Source organism: Desmodus rotundus, chromosome 6, assembly GCF_022682495.2.
Source record: "Desmodus rotundus isolate HL8 chromosome 6, HLdesRot8A.1, whole genome shotgun sequence".
Taxonomy (NCBI): Eukaryota; Metazoa; Chordata; class Mammalia; order Chiroptera; family Phyllostomidae; genus Desmodus; species Desmodus rotundus.
Genome location: NC_071392.1, coordinates 13,862,850 through 13,880,378, shown reverse-complemented (window position 1 = coordinate 13,880,378; position 17,529 = coordinate 13,862,850). Strand labels below are relative to the sequence as shown.

The window sequence follows — 17,529 nt, the reverse complement described above, 5'->3', positions numbered from 1 at the left end:
GTCATTGTGTATATATATATATTACATATATGTATATATATGTAATATATATATATACACACACGTTAGATGGGTGCACTGTAGCAACAGGTGGGGTGGGGAGGGAGAGCAACAGGAAAGCCACTGACTCCCTCTGTATCTATCATCAGCTTTGTGAGAATGAGAACTCTCTTGATTCCTTCTCTTTCGCACAGCAGCGAGCAGTCACCCAAAAAAGAGTGGCTGCTTGGCTTGTGCTTCAAGTAAAACGGATGAGCCTTCCATTCATTATTCTTGCCCCATTCATACCTTTAAACCACTAAACAAAGACGACAATCTGTATCAGAGGAGGCTGGACTGCTGAGTTCTAGGGAGGCTTAGAGCTGTCTAAAAAATGACAGAGAAAGACAACATGTGATCTCACTTACATGTGGAATCTAAAAGACAAAACGAACCAAGAAAAAAAATCTCATGGATGCAGAGAACTTAGTGGTAGTTGGGGGTGGGGGTGACGGGTGAAGGAGATCAGGAAGTACAGAACCTCCTGCTGTGAAACGAGTAACCGAACAGGGCCGGCTGGTGTGCAGCCCGGTGACTGCCGACTGCTGTTCACGGAGCTGCAGCGCGTACATGAAGGGGGCTGCAAGAGTGGATCTAGAGCACGCTTACGATGACAGGGAAAAAATTACAGCTTTTTATGGTGACAGAAGATGACTAGTCTTACTGAGGTCACTTCAGAGTGTACACAAGTGCCCAGTCATTTTGCACATCTGAAACTGATACAATGCATGCCAATTACTCCTCAATAAAGATACGTATTAAATAAATAAATAAAAAATAAATAAAAACGAAGGCGCAAGTTCCTCTCCCTGATGAGATGTTTAGAAAGGACTAAAATGTCAGATGGAGGGCAGACTCAAAGATTCTAAGAGTTCACAGTTCTATAATATAGGATTTATAAAATAACAGCAAAACTGAATTCCCATAAATGTGTGAAATGTTACCATTTACTATTTGCCTTCCAAAAATGTACTGAAATAGAGAAAAAGACACCTAGGAAACTGGGAATAAAGCTCTTCCCGGTATAATTCAACGGTCTGCAGAATGGGCCCACGGGATGTACGCAGCGGCTGGAGCAGAGACCTGCAGAACAGCATTCCGGCTGCCGCCTGCGCTCCCCCAGTGGCCACCCTCCAAGTCACAATGCTGTTACTTCACCACCAGCCACTGACAAGGAATGAATCTCAAAGTCACATTTTCTGTGTAATGTTTTTGTAATCCTCATCGTTTATTGATTTTAAAGAGAGAGAAAGAGGGAGAGGGGGAAGGAGAGGGGGAGGGAGAGGGGGAGGGAGAGAGGGAGGGAGGTAGAGAGAAAGAGAGAGAAAACTCTTCGTTAGCTGGGATTATATTATCTTGGGCTTGGCAAGGACCACGTGCTCCTTCAAACTAACCAGTTAACCTCCCAAGCTTTCTGAAGGCTTCTGATGGGTCCACCCCCTAACCAACCTATATCCCAGGTGTTCTGGGGTTATATCTCTTGGCCAGTCCAACCCCTTTCCCAGGCTAGACTGACAGGCCTCTATGGTTGCCAGCTTGGCTTCTATTGTGCAAGTGCTTACCTCACCTCACAGCCTGGGCCAGTGGACAGGGGAGACTGAAAAGCTGGCCCTCCCTCCCTGTGCGGGGAGGAAGAGATGTTAGTCCCCTTGGCAGGCAATGCTGCTGTCCCCTGGAGTGTGTGAAGTTGTGGCTTCCCCGTTAAGCAGGCTTTTGCTCCCTAGTGGATGATGCTTAATAATGTCTGCTTTCCTTTGCTTCCTTCCTGTATTCATGTCTCGCTACCTATGCTAACAATAGTATTATTAAATACCGTGTTTCATCAATTCTAGAGAATATTTTTCCCCTATTTTAACATCTCTGATATTTGGTGTGTCTCACACTTAGTGGCCAACATAGTCTACTTGATAGCATATTTTTCTTCCTTAGTGGTACATTTCCTTTCTTAGAAGTACAGAAATTAATGCTGGATCTTACAATTAATGTGATTCAATGATATAGTTCGCTGCACTTTATATAATCAATCCATTCTTGGTGCTGGTGTTGGCAGCAGATACTTCTGATGCCCCTTGTCATACTCCCTCAGCCCAGCTCTGATTTCAGCCACAGACATTGTGGGGGGCTCCAAGAAGGGTAGACTCAAGCTTCCAGTTCCCCCCACAGGCAACACAGGTGTCTCCCTTATCCTCCAGGACCTTCCCTGGAGCTGAGCACAACTCAGCCTGAAGGCAAGGGCAGCCCCAAAATGGGGAAGCATTAACAGCCCAGGTTACAACCTCCCCAGGAGGCTACAGGAACAGCTGTATAAATGCTCTAGTCTCTTATCTTTCCACAGAAGGAATCTGAGAGCAGAATTGAGCCCCAGTTGCCTGTAGTATCGGCCTCCATAACACACTCTCACACTGGCTTTTCCTCTCCCCTGACACTCTCTACTCTCTCACTCCTGCTTCCTAAAATTGCCTCCCAGATGAACTACCTGCAGTCACTCCTTGCTTGAGGCTATGCTTTCAGGGAAACCCAAATTAAGGCAGTGGCCATTCAGGTTATTTCTAGGTCTCCATATATCCCTTCCAGCTCTGGCATTCTCAGACTCCAAGGGACCACCTTCTTTTGTATATCCCAGTGAGGGTGGGCCTTGTCAAACTAGAGGAGCAAACTGCCTCCTTCTCCTGAAGCTCAGTGAACTGTATGGTGAATATAGGACCAGGCCATCCAAGAGAGACAGAGAGAACCACTGAGAGGTGTCATAGCTGGTGAGTGTTGATCTTCAAATGATGATGATCACATTAATAAAGTCACTTGGTAAGTACTTCACACAGACACAGCCCAGCTGGAGGGCCTGGCCTTACTGGACTATTTAAACAGCTTCCAATGTTCCAGTGTTTTATAATGTTTGTAAAATTCATCTACTTGGAATCTACAATTTGTTTCCCCATGGAAATGCTATTATAAATGATTAGGTTCCCAGGCCAGGTCATTAAAAGTATTTATTCTGTAAAAGCACGAAGTGCCGGCACAAAAGCGCCTAAGGAAACATGACTTTACCTCACTGCGTTTTTCTTTAACCCGAGAAAATATTTAGTAATGCAGTCAAGGCTCCAGGAACAAATATCCCCCCCCCAGATGTGCACACACAGACACGGACAAACACACACACTGGTGAAAGGGACTTTCTCAAGAATCAATTTAAGTCCTTGTCACCAGTCTTGAAACCAAGATAGACCCCCAAAATAAATAAATAAACTCATCAAAGCTCCCAAAGGCCAAAGTAGAAACTATTTGGTTCAACACACAAAACTTGTAAAACTTCTTGGCTAAAGATAAAAGGGACAAAGAAGGCCACTCAGAACAAGTTCGCTCAGAATTAAAGCTGCTGTGTGATCTGGAACTCGGACCGCCACCAAGGACAGGTCAAAGTCAGTGCCCAGCAGATGAAAGGCAAGTTACAGAGAACAAACCTGAGGCGAAAAAAATGTATTTCATATTCATGGAAAGCTAAGTCTTAAATCTTAATTAAGATAAAAGTTGCATATATATGAAATTGTATCAAAGTCTCACAATTAACATTTGTTTATTTAATATTTACACAACAGCCACCCCCTCCCCCCTGTAAATAGAATGACTTTAATATTTGAAAATTATATATCTCATAAGGGATTAATGTCCAAAATACATAAAGAACTCACATGACTCAATAACAAAAAAAAATCCAATTAAAAATGGGCAGAAGATATGAATAAACATTTTTCTGAAGAAGACATACAAATGGCCAACAGGTATGTGAAAAGGTGATCAAGTCATCATCAGGGATACGCAAATTAAAACCACAGTTAGATACCACCTCGTGCCTATGAGCATAGCTGTTATCAAACAAGAAGAAAATACAAGGGTTGGTGAGGATGTGGAGAAAAGAGAATCCTTGTGTACTTTTGGTTAGGATGTAAATTGATGCAGCCACTATGAAAAACATTTATGAACATTCCTCAAAAAATTAAAAATAGAACTACCATATGATGCAGCAATCCCACCAATGGGTAGTCAGCCAAATAAAATGAAAACACTAACCTGAAAAGACACATGTACCCTCATGTTCCCTGAAGCATTATTTACAAAGGCTGAGACCTGGACACAATCTGACTGTCCATGAATGAATGAATGAATGAATGAAGAAACCACACACACACACACATTTTCTTTATCCATATATATACACACACACACACACACATACATGCACACACAATAAAATAATATTCAGCCACTAAAAAGTAGAAAACCCTGCCATTTGCGACAACATGAATGAACCCGGAGGGCTTTATGCTCAGTGAAGTAAGTCAGACAGAGGAAGACGAATACCATATAACTCCACTTATATGTGGGACCGAAAAGAAAGAAAAGGGAAAAAGGAAAACCTAGTTCACAGACACAGAAAACAGACTGGTGGTTGCCAGAAGTGGGGGAAGGGGAGCAGAATGGGTGAAAGAATCAAAAGGTACAAACTTCCAGTTATAAAATAAATGTCACAGGAATATAAAATATGGCATAGTGGCTATAGTTAAAATACTGTATTGCACTTTTGAGAGTTGCTAAGAGAGCAAATCTTAAAAGTTGGGAGGGGAGGGAAAGAGAGGAGAAGAAGGAAGTGGAGGGGAGGAGAGGGGAGGAAAGGGGAGGGGAAGAAAGGAAGAAAGGAAGTCTGTCCTAACACCAGTTATTGATGACGGTGGTATCAGGGAATAGAAAGTGGGAAGAGAAAAATAAAGAAATTTGGCATTGTGGAAATAGACTGCCAAAGAAACCAATCAAAATCTTATGAACAAATCTTTTTATAATGGTCTAACATAAGTGGGTCTTTAGGTGATCTTTGTTCAAGTTTCTTAAAAATAAACATGCCTTGGCCATGGCCAGGTCGCTCTGTTGGTTAATGCGTCATCCCAATACACCAAGGTTGCAGGTTGGATTCCCAGTCAGGGCACATGCAAGAATCAACCCATGAATGCATCAATAAGTAGAACAACAAATTGATGTTTCTTTCTCTCTCTCTCTCTCTCAAATCAATAAGCAAAAAATATTTTAAATAATAAAATAAATAATATAAATACGTAAAATGCCTTTTATAAAGCAACATGTTGTTCAAGTAAAAAGTAAATCATAATTACTTATTCCATTGTGCATAGAAGATTTATATTTAATGTCAGATCCCTTGTGGTTTAAAAAAAAGAGAAAAAGTAAATGCAAACCAAAAGGGTCACTCAGGAATATTAAATATGTACACAGAGGCCACGACTGTGAATGCAGATATGAAAATTTAAAAAAGAACACAGTTGGAGCTGAAAAAGAAATCTGGTTTACAAAAGCCAGAAGAGTATTTATAACCTACACACACGAAGATATCTTGTTCTTTTCCCCCAAGCTCCCAAATTTACTGGAGAAGATGTAAGAATTGAGCTTAAAGAAAAGTATCCTTTCACTGGTTTCTTCTATTTAAAAGCCGACAAAAAGAGCACCACAGGGGAAAAACCTGTATTGATTATCCTTAGGGTTAGCAAGAAAAGCTCTGTATTAATTTTAGTCTAAACAAATATAAAAAAAAAAAAAAAGACAAAACACTCTAGACATAAACCTTCTGCAAAAGCTCTCAGAAATCAAACACAACACCCACGGTACATCTTGCAGCTTGAATGAGTAAACACTTTCAGAGAGACCACAAATGTTTTCATGTTTTTAAATATAAAAAGGAATCATTTTATTCAAGTATGAATGAGATTATAAAGAGTCTTTGTGTCATTGATAACATTTCCTGGGGATACTCTTAACTGGATTATCTCACCGAATAACTAAAAGGAAGGACAGGAAGGAAGATGGAGGGACCTCCTCCAGCGATTCTTTCATGCTCTGACACAGGAGCTCAGACACGGATAAAGTCTTAGAATACAACAGTGAAGACGCACTTGAACTACCCAGGCACCGGAAGGACACACAAAATTCTGTTCAACAAGACTAATATTATTTGGGTTAAGATCAGTAATCTAAACAGAAATAAGGAGAAAAAATTTAGGAACTAAGCAAAACATAAGTAGTTCAACCTTTCATTTTAGGGATGGAACAACCAAGGTCCATAGGCTCGAGATTTGCCCAGAGTCATGTTTCCACTACCGGGCACCTGGCCACCTAGGCCTGCCGTGGGTCGGCCCTGACATTCACCATGAATGCACCCCAGCAGGCTGAGGCCTCAGGGATCTCAGAAGGTATGGTCCACTCTTCCACGCCTGAAAAAAAGTGTAGCATCCTTAAACAATAAATGAAATTTTACGTGTTGTTCTACTGATTAAGAAAGGTCTGGAAGGAAGGAAGGAAGCAAGGAAGGAAGGATAAGGAAGGAAGGAAGGAAAGAAGAAAAAGGAAGAAAGGAAGGGAGGGAGGGAGGGGAGAAGGAAGAAAGGAAGGAAGGAAGGAAGGAAGGCCTCCCACAAGCCACCTCAAGAAAGTTGGTACTAAAACTTTTCATCTAGTTCAATGTAATTCATGCCAGGCACGTGTATAGTTATAGACAAAATCCTACAACGTTCTCAACTCTGTGTTACATCAGCCCTCTGGAGATTAAGGTAATTTCCAGGATTCCCCATACCTAACAATCTGCAAACCATTGAATAAGAGTACCACTGGGGTTCCCAAATTTAAAACATCTCCCCACCCAATTCCCTTTCCCTTCCTCCACCTCACCTGAAACAGCTCCGGGCTTTTCGAACATAATATCACTTTAAAAGATGAAAAGATTAAACCTGCACTCGAGTAGTTTTGGTTCATCCCTCTAATGGTTCTGGCAACTCATCTAACAGCTTGATTCCCATAGTCGACCATTTGTCAGCTCTGCCAGGGAGCTCGCCCTCATCTCCCCACATGAAGCACCTCTTCCGTGGGGTTTCCTTCAGGGAAAATTATACCAGCAAGTTCTAATTTCCTGTCCCTGCAGGAAAGATTGCTCAGAACATGGGTTTAAATGTCTCTTATGAAAGTAGTGCATGACAGCTGAATTATGACCGAATTTTCAATCTTCATCTTAAATAGGAATTTATTAATTGAGTACTTGTTATTATTCTCAGTATGAAAACCAAAGAGATGAACAGAAAAAGGACTAAGCTTGGTAAAAAGCAGTCAGATTGTACCACTGATTAAGCATTCCATAGCCAAGGAAGGAAGCTCATTTTAATCAGAAGCTATAGATTTAAATCCACTCCCTATTTTAGGACCTGGCACAGTAGATGCTTAATAAATGCTGACTGAACAAATAAAAACGAAGTTTCAAGCCACTTCCCACCAATGCACAACGGAGGCTCCACTTAATAAGCGGTCTGAGCCATCTGGCACTGTGTTAAATGTGCAACAGCCTGAACTAAAAGGCTGCAGCATGCACCCCGGGATAACCCCTGCTACAAACTGTGAAACAAAACAGTTCATGGAGAAAATAACCTTCCCGATAATCAATACCACAACGGTGACAGGCAATCGGAACCGACATTAGAACATACTCAGAGGAAGGGTGGGTAACGCCAGAGATGACAGCCCCAGAGAGATCACACGAAGGTTTTTCCATCCAAGACCTTTCTTCCTCTTTCCCGGTGATGCACTCTCCTCCCTTCCCCAAGAACTGCAGTTTTCACAGAGCTCCACAAACAAAGAAGCTATGATGTCAAAATATACTGTCACTGAAGCCAAAACACCATCCTGAGCCCTTGAAATCATCATCTAGCTGCTTTATTATTAAAAGTCTTTCTAGTCAAACACTTTGGATTAATCTTTTTGCAAATTAAGGTGTCTTTAGACATGAGGTTATTATTTATTCTCCGTACCAAGAGAGACTGTTATTTTTTAAACCTTTCTCCATAAGGATGTCAAAATCTTTCAGTCACAAGGTAGGGCATCAAACCAAAATAGCTTGCAAAGTTCTGTATAATTACGAATGTCATTTTAGCTACTTTTACGCCAAGACTCGTTTATACTACTTGAATTCACATAAACACATTCACTAGGGACCCATGCTCCCATGGAACTGTTTAACAAACAGCACTCTCACCATTCCACCCATAGTATCCCAGGCTGCCAGGCCAATTCTCTCACCCAAATCAGAAAAGTGGGGGGAGGGCACAAAACAGCAAGTCCTGCAAAGCTTCTTACTCCTTCTTCTGCAAAGAAACTGAGGTTCTGTCCAAATAGCACAGGAAAAAGAAGTTCAAACTGGGATGCTCGACAAAGAAAAAGTCATTCTGCACCCACACAGTCTTTGATTTCAAATCTGGTGACTGTTAACAGGAATATGGGGACCAACCTATGGTACCTAGAAAATATAATACTGGAAGACACTTTGAAAGGATCTTTTGAAAAGAGCTTAAGAAATATACTAGGTCTGATACATGGTCCCATGGCCAAGGATAATTGCCAATGCTACTAAAGGGATGGGATATGTATTCCTTCCAATGGGAAGGGTCAGAATAAAGGATAAAGCAATTGGGCAGATGAGGAAGGAAAACATGATCCCACCTTCCATTACCATGACTTCGAAGACCCATGATGTCCCCTGGTCACTAGAGGGTTCATGAGACCCGGGATTTTATTTTGCTCCCTGCTACGCATTGAAGAGTTTCTGGCACGTAAGAGGCTCCCAATTAATTATTTTTGAACTAACACAACATTATAGCACAAACAACCATGAATTTGCTTAAAGCCAGTAGCACACTAATTTACCAGTTAGGCCTACTAATAAGGCAGAACACACCAAAACCTTTCCCATAATGGGCCCGAGTGCCACTACATCATTCAGGGATTCATTTATTCCAGCAACAAAAAATGACTGGGCACCTACAATGTGCTAGGAATTTTTCTGGCACTAAGGGGGAAAGCGGTAGACCAGAGTTCCTGCCCTCGCGGCGCGTCCAATCTAGTGACTGTCCCTGGCCGCTGTGGGGAGGACAGGCTGTCATGGAGGAGCAGAAGGGCTAAGAGTCCAGTGAGGGCACTAGTCTAGATGATGGGGGCTCGGACCTGAACAGAGTTGGCGAAAAGGGTTGGATTCAGGACGTATTCTGCACATTTAGAGGCTGATGGGGAAAATCCAGGAGATGGAGAAATTGATAATGCAGGAGAGAGGGGATGAACCCATAGGCAAAGACCTTGAATAAACAGTAGAGGTTGGAATCCCAGACACTGGTGGACTGTCTCAGATGGGGACAGGAAAAAGGGATTCATTGTAACAGGAGGAAAGGTGGAGAGTGTGGGTACTATCATCTTCCTTAGCACCAAAGTCTTCAAAAAAGGAAATTCTTATCTAAACAAAACCCCTTAAGCAGCAGGTTAAGCCCATTCTCTTCCCAGATTAAGAAATATAATACGTGTTTGTTGCATTTAGAAATTTTAGAAAATATGTAATCCCGCCATCTAGTGATAACTATTACAAATTTTTGTTGCATTTCATCCTGCAATGTTCTCTGGTCACCTATCTAATTTATTCTGCCATTGGGTTCATACTGTGTATATAATCTTACATTCTGTTTTTCTCAGAGCGTTCGCCCTATGTCGCACTCTCACGTTTCTTGGTTTAATGGAAAGACTGACTCAGAGTCGAAGCATCGTGTTCAAGTCCCAGCTCCACCACAGACAAGCCTTCAGCTTCCCATGCCCCTTCACTGCTCTGGCCTTCAGGACAGCTCTGGTGACCTCTGGGTCCTTGCTCCTTGCTCCTGCCATCTTCCTACCTTCCTGGGAGGGTCTCCATCACCAGCCTCTCTTCTGCACTCACCTGAACAGTTCTGTCTCAGTCATGTTCCTGTGCTACATACTCTCCCTGGATCAACCCACATATCCCTTGGTTTAAAGACAAGTACTGCTTCTAGACAAGTACTTTCTCTGCATGAGCCAGTGCACACCTCTTCCCTCTACCTGTATGCACTTCTTCCCATGAAGCTGCTCCTGTTTACGTGATTACACAAGTACCATCCACCTGATTACTCTGCCACCGTCTTCTAACATCTGACCACTCGTGTGCACTCTACCTCCTACGTCTACATCCTCTGACCCTCTGACCATCCTCGTAAACAAACATTTTACCTTTCTTTTCACATATGCTCTACATTGTCTAAGCCCACCCTTCACCTCCTTTATCTGCCCTGCTACTTCTCTCCACTTCTTTCCACAAACTCATACTGGGATCCTTGTTATTCTTCAAACTCTAAGGCTCCCCCTGCCCCAGGGCCTTTGCACTTCCTGTTTCCTCTAGCTGAACCACTCTTTCCCAGACATTTGTGTCATCTGTGTTTGTCTCTCTTCAGGTCTCCACTCAAATATCACCTTATCAGAGAGGCCTTTCATCATTCTATGTAAAATCAAATTACAACACCCAGTCCCTGGTACTCTTATTTGTTTAAACCACAAACTCGCCCAGAGTAGAATTTTGTTCACTGTTGTATTCCCAGGACCCACAGGGCCCTGGCACATTCATCGGCATTCAATAAATATCTACAGAATAAATATTTTTGAAAATGTACAATCTTGGAGATTGTTTCACATTGATATTATCAATAGAGAGGGACCGCCCCCCTTCGTTTCTCTGGGTACATGGGAAGCCATTGAATGGAGGGACTGCCTTCCACATTTAGGTTATTTCCAATCTTTTACCATTATAGCTTCTTGCTCATGCATAAGCTATTTATAAGGTACGTTTCTAAAAGAGAATTGCTGAATCAAAAGTATACATTTTCAGTTTGAAAAAGAATGCCAGATTGTCTTCCATAGAGATTTATAGCAATGTATTCCCCTTTCGGCCATAAGTAGAGACTATTTCTCCACCCATTTGTCAATATAATCTCTTGTCAAACAGTGTTGTAAAATCTCGGCAAATGGGATAGTTAAAAAATAGCATCACCATGTGTTTCCATTTGCTTTTTCTAATGAGTTTTTTTTTTGGTTCTTTTTTGATTGATAGTCTCCCTTTGAGTATTAAGAAAATTTATTTCATTCCCTTTGACTTTCCTCTTCTATATCCTTCTGCACATCCTATAATCCAGCCATTCTAAACTACTTGTTATAGCCCAAATGGGCCACATTTTGGAAAATGCCCATTCCTTCTACCTCTAGTCAAGTTCAAAGGCATTTCAGTGTTTATGGAATGCTCCTATATTCCTTTCACAGGACTTAATCCCTCCCTTCTCAGGGTGACCGGGGCACATTTTTAGAGCTTTGTGATAGCATCATTTCACTGTGCCGTGTACATATGTGAGCTTCTCAAAGTTCAAGACCAAAGTCCCCATCTTGGCATCCCTTATGATGTCCAACACATTCACTCAATTAATGTGGGATGATAGACCGCATTAGAAATAAAGACTGTGAATTTTAATTATAAGCTGTTCCGTAAACTTCCAAACCAATGTTGTAAATCTAGTGATGGGGATAATGAAAGGAAGTGACGTTCTGGAGACTTGTTCTCTGGCATAAAAGTTCATATCACAACTTAATAAATGCTAATAAAATCCTTCTTTTGAGTTTTTTACTTAGTGTTGTTTAACACTGAAATTGTGGCTGTGACTTAAATGACTAAGGAACATAACGAAGATCAAAGTACTTCCTTAAAGCAAGGTAGTAATGCCCAATAAACTTAGGAAAAGGTGATCAACTTCTTTGCTAATCAAGGAAGTGCAATTTTAAAATCACAAGATACCACTAAGCCTCCAACAGAATGGCTAAAAAGAAAAAGCCAGACAATGCCAAGTGTGAATGTAGATGAACTAGAAGTCATACACCACCGGAGGAAATTACATTTCAGTAAAAAGTTAACCTAAAATAAAAGAAAAGCAATAGGCTAAACCTCCAAAGGAAAATACATTTTTTAAAAATACCTTTTATGAATAAATGTTTTTAAATGTCATAATGAGCATTAGCCACTTGCAAACCCAACTGCTTTGCCCTGGTTTGACCCAAGAGCCTACTACTAAAAAAGATCCCAGAGAAAGCAATTTTCTATTCCTGAAGTAATGCAGAGGCCGCAAATGGCATCCACAATTGTTGAAGGAAAAAAAAAAAAAGGAGCTGACCGGAGGTGATCAGCTATGGGGGATAAGCAACGATTGCACAAAAAGATGAAAAGAAACAAAACCTTCTTAAAATTATACCAAAATAGCAATTACTCTTAAATAAGCCTTCTGTTGAGCTACTCAAAAAACCCCTGTTTATTCTAAAGCAGACATGTGCCTCAGTGCCCAGCTTCCCTCCCAACATTATTTTAAAACACCGCACAACAGACAAAGAGAGAGTCGTGTCAGTAGTAATTAATGGCAAGTGCAGGTGTCTGAACAGAGGGAAACCAAGGGGATGAAACACAAACCCTTCCACCTCATTAGTCTAAAAATATTCTCACAATACAAAGGCATGCCCTGCTTACGTAGTATTTAAATGAATGAGAGACCTAATCAAAATGGGTTTTGTGAATCTTAACCATAGCGCAGATACAAATACTTTGGAGATTTAAAAAAAGGGGAAAAAAAATCGATGGCACAACTAGTCAAGCAATGCTTCAAATAAGCACAGAAATGGACAAAATAAAATCAATATATATGAAACTCAGTTATCTGTGCCCATGGAGGCTGATTTTTAAAAATCTTTTCTATTGGGCTATGAAATATAGAAATAACAGACACCTGGGAGACCGATGAACAGACCCAAACACTTACCCTCTTATGAACTTGGCATTAATTCATTTTTAACTTGATCTCAATAGGACTCAAGAAGCAGGCGAATGGAAAAGATCTGAAGTCTTGGCAACCACCAGAAGGAGATGACTTTGCAGCCAATTTTCAACGTCCTATTGTAAAAGGAAATACCAAAAGGATGATTAACTGAAACTCACAGATAATCCATCACAGTTCATGGTGGTCATTGTACAAAACTGGTTTTGCAGAAATATCACCAAGTAAGGAGCTCCTCTAGAAAGAAATAAGAAAAACGATGCTGTTGAGGTTTTACTACACCCTTGGTCTTATCTTGTCCACTTTCAGGCAAAGGTGCTAATAAACAGTGAAATTTTCAGAAGGCAGGTAGCAACAATGAAAACAAGCCAGAGATCTGAATAATCAAACTTTCAATTAAATTTTTAAAAAATCTGGAACTAGTAATTCTTGGCTCATGTAATGATTTTTTAAAAAAATTGTTCTCCTTTACAGAAGCAACAATTCAAATTAACCACTAATGATCTGAGCTAGAGATGGCATTAAGGGAAAAAGGAAGATGGAAATTATCTCCTTTATTAAAGCAGGTTTATTAAAGGCATCTATGCCAATGGTTCAGCTAAAACCAAATGTATACTGTCTAACACTAATCTGGTTAAACAGGTTTAAAGAGAAGATCACCATCATCTAGCAAAGAATAATTGAAATTAGCAATAAAAACAGCAAGAAGAGGACTTGCTGAGGGCCCAACAAGGGCTGACAGTCAGGTTAGTACATTAATCAAAGAATAACTAAGAGGTCTCGCTAGAAGAACTCACAGAATAAAGATGAAATAAGCAAATGCATGGAGAGCATCCAAGCTGAGCACGTAATCACTCATCAGGCATTTACCCTGAGTGCTCACAACCCTGTAAAAGACAGATATCCATCATTTTTGTCCGGCCAACTCATCCTTCTGCTACCAGAACCTCCTTTCTGTGAGATCCTCTGACCCCTGCCAGGCCAGTGACAGCCCTGAAGACCTGTCCCCAGTTACTGGTTCAGAGTTAGGGGCATGGCCAAAGGCAGGGACACTCAGAAGCAGCCATCATCTGCAGAACAGTGTTGGCCAGCATGCAGGGAAAGGCCTGTAGCTGGTGAGAGGTACTCACACAGAGAAAGCCTGGCTGGCAGTGAAGCCAGACAAAAACAGGCTGGGAGATGGCACAAAACAAGGCCTCAGTGACACGATATGAGCCCCTTGATTGAGCCATGTCTGAAACTACACCTACTCTTAGACTTTTTAGCAACATAAACCAATAAATTTTCTTTGAAATTGTCTTTGAAAGCTGGATGGGTTTCTGTTACTTGCAAACAAAATGTCCTAACACACCACTGTTGCTGTATTCCTTTAAAACCATTTATGGGAATAATCCTTCAGCCAGAGCACTCACCCTCAATTATTAAAAAATCAAAAAATATCTTTTGAAATGGAACATCTGAGAAGCAGACATGAAATAAGTCTGTCTTCTATTATTCCCTGCATCTACAGACCTTTTGAAGACTGAATTATTTCCTCCCACAAAAGAAAATAAGCTTCTTGGTGTAACTGATTAGTCACACCAAGTCCTAATACCAGGTTCTCTGGGCCTTTAGAACACCCAAACCAATGTGTTCAGCTCAGTCTTTGTGGTGGATCCCAGGAATTCATAGGATGAAGTAGAATTTGAGTTTTGCAGCTTAACTTCACTTCTTTCTGCCTCCCCCGTGAAAAGGAGGAAAACCCAAATACAGAGTGTGTGGATTCTACAAGCCTCCCTCTGACCCCACAAAACAGAGGCCAGTTTGCGGTCAAACCACAGTTACAAAGTGCTGAGGTCAGCAGTCAAATCTGTGGGTTTTTAACGTGTTCACCATTCTACAACCATATTCTGATAGGAAAACAGACTGGCCACAAGAACCCACAAGAATCTGGCCCTTACTCTTTGTCCCTTTTTGCTGATATCTGTCCTGGGTAGCCAGTAGCATGTCCAGTTGAATTTACATCTGATTACCCAGGCACGTTTGGGTGCAGGGAGGATGTTGAGCCAGGTTCTGAATGGCATAAATTGGTAGAAAAGGCACAGGACTAGAAAGAAGCCCCGGGGCCCGAGAGCTGGACCTGCTCATGCCCTGGCTTTGCAAACAAGTTTGTGTGACCTCGCGTAAGCCATTTCACCTTTTGAGGTGCCAATTTCCTTAGTTTTAAGATGTGACAGATTAATGTTTTTCACTGTGGGTAGTGACTCAGGGAGTGAATAGTGAAATCAAGTCAGTGGATCGAGACCAACCTTAAAAATATGATTCTAGGATGGAGACAGAAATTATACCAGGTGAATCTAGAGCATCTTGTGGTGCCAGGAAGTGAGGATGTACTTCCAATACTGACAATGATGGGCTTATGTCAAAGGGACACAGAAGTCAACTGAAAAAGCTCCTTCTAGTCAAAGCTAGAAGAATTGGAACGCCGACATAAATAAAGGGCTATTGGATTATAAGCCAAATAGATATCCACAAATCCATACTGATATAAATACTAATTAACTGAGTAAATAAATCAATGAATGGGGGAGGACAGACAAATCTACATGCAGAAGAAAATAGGTCATGTAGCTACTCTGCCCTTGAGGTGGGACATAAGTCCCCGTTCCTTCAGTGTGGGCTCCGCACAGTGGGCTGGGGGAAGCGCAGTGACCTGATGAACAAACACTAGCTCGGCCAGGGGACCAAGGTCAACATCAGCACAGATACATCAAGTTGTCAGGATGTACACTCAACATGATGTGACGAAAATGGCATTACCTCTGTGGCATCCCCTGCCCCAAAACCCATAACCCAGTCTAATCATGAGAGAAACATCAGACAAATGCCAACTGAGGGACATTCTACAAAACACCTGACCAGCACTCGTCACAACTGTCAAGCTCATCAAAAACAAGGAAAGCCGGAGAAACTGTGACAACCAAGAAGAGACGCGACGACTAAACATAACGTTGAACCCTGGATGGGATCCTGGGACAGGAAAGGGACATTAGGTAAAAACTAAGGAAATCTGGATAAGGTATATAGACTTGCATTAATAGTAATATATCGGCATTGGTTCCTTTAATTGTGACAGATGTACCTTACTACTGTAAGGTAGTGGTTATAGGGGCAATGATGTGGGGGGCATATGGGAACTCTCACCATTACCTTCACAACCTTTCTGTAGGTCTAAAACTGTTCTAGCCCTGGCTGGGTGGCTCAGTTGGTTAGAGCGTTGGCCCATATGCTCAACCAAAAGGCTGAGGGTTCAATCCCCAGTCAGGGCACATACCTAGGTTATGGGTTCCACTCCTAGTCTGGGTCCGTATGGGAGGCAACCAATCGATGCTTTTCCCGTCAATGTTTCTCGCTGTCACCCAACCCCCACTTCCTCTCTCTAAAAGTCAATAAACATATCCTCAGGTGAGGATTAAAAAAATTATTAAAACTGTTCCAAAATGAAAAGCTGTTTGAGGATGAAGGGTGGTTAAAACGAACTGAGTGTTACTACAGCGCATGACCTCTAAGCTCTCCACCACCTTTAAAGACGAGGAACACAAAGGCTACCCTCAGGCCACAGTAGGAAAATCCAGATGCCAGTCTCAGCTCTGCCTTTTGCCCCTTGGGTAAATCACTTCCCCACTCAAGGCCCTTCGTTGGATTTTCCCCACCTGTACAGCAAGGCTAGTCCCTGTCCTGCCTACCTCTCACAAGCTTTCGCTTTGTTGTGAGAAGCAAAGCACATTGAAGTGATTTACAAATGTGGAAATGCTATGCAAAATGTGGTGATTATGATAACCAGAATTATCTGGTTCTTCCCCGAATCAGAGCGGACTCGGGGCTGGTGGAGGGAGACTCAGAGTCTTTTGCCTAATAAGCTGGTGCTTGGATTCTCCAAGGGGTCCCTGGACCAGCAGCATCTGCATCACCTGAAGACTTGTCAGAAACACACAATCTTGGGCTTCACCACAGACCCCCCAAATCAGAAGCTCTGGGGCGGGGCCCAGCAATCTGTGTTTTTAGAAGCCCTGCAGGCGATGCTACTGAAGTTTAGACCACCGCCCCAGAGAAAGCCATTGGGGACTGCCATACTGTGAGTCCCATTTGAAGGGGCCACGCTCCTCCAGCTGGCTCCCTGCCCAGCTAGCAATCATGTGGCTCTCGTGTCCTCCAGAACCCCTTCACATCTATTAACACTTGGCTACTTCTCACACAACTCCTCTGAGAGAGAGGAGGAAGATGCGGGAAAGTCCCTGACATGCTAAACCTCTGCGTGAGTTAACTAGCCAGAGCAGGACCCAAGAACACGGTTATTTAGCCCAACTAATCTATGCAGTTCTTAGCAATGAAGGAAAATCAGGGCATCTCTCAGAACCACTCATCACACATTTTACAAAGACCCAAATTCCAGCATCCTGTCCTTCTGGTCACCCAGCATTTGTCAGATAAAGGTGTCTTAATCTATGGGTCAGAAAAGGCAGCTATCTTCTATAAACAGCCACCTACACCCGTGCACATACCACATTAAAGTACGACCTGCAGATGCCAGAGAACAAAAGAGGCTTTCAGGTCCTTAATCAAGAAACAAATGATGCAGAACTGAGAGTAACAAACAAAGTGGAATGCTATTTTGGCCCTGGGATCAAAGACTAGAAAAACAGGAATTACAAGTCAGGAGGATAAGCTGGTTGGCATGAAGAAGTCCAGGCAGACCTTTTTCTGAACTATGTTTGGGCCA

At 42.0% G+C, this 17,529-nt stretch overlaps 1 protein-coding gene across 8 annotated transcripts in view; it reads right to left on the bottom strand.

The window, feature by feature from the left end:
- OSBPL3 (oxysterol binding protein like 3) overlaps window positions 1-17,529 on the bottom strand; it is a 154,653-nt gene that overhangs the window by 122,979 nt on the left and 14,145 nt on the right. For 7 of the 8 annotated variants that reach the window (XM_045197313.2, XM_045197312.2, XM_045197311.2 and 4 more), the window contains one exon: window positions 12,756-12,886. The exons of the other annotated variant lie outside the window; for it this stretch is intronic. The gene's annotated coding sequence lies outside the window, so the exon portion shown is untranslated. The remainder of the gene's footprint in view (window positions 1-12,755; window positions 12,887-17,529) is intronic. 8 annotated transcript variants of the gene reach the window in all.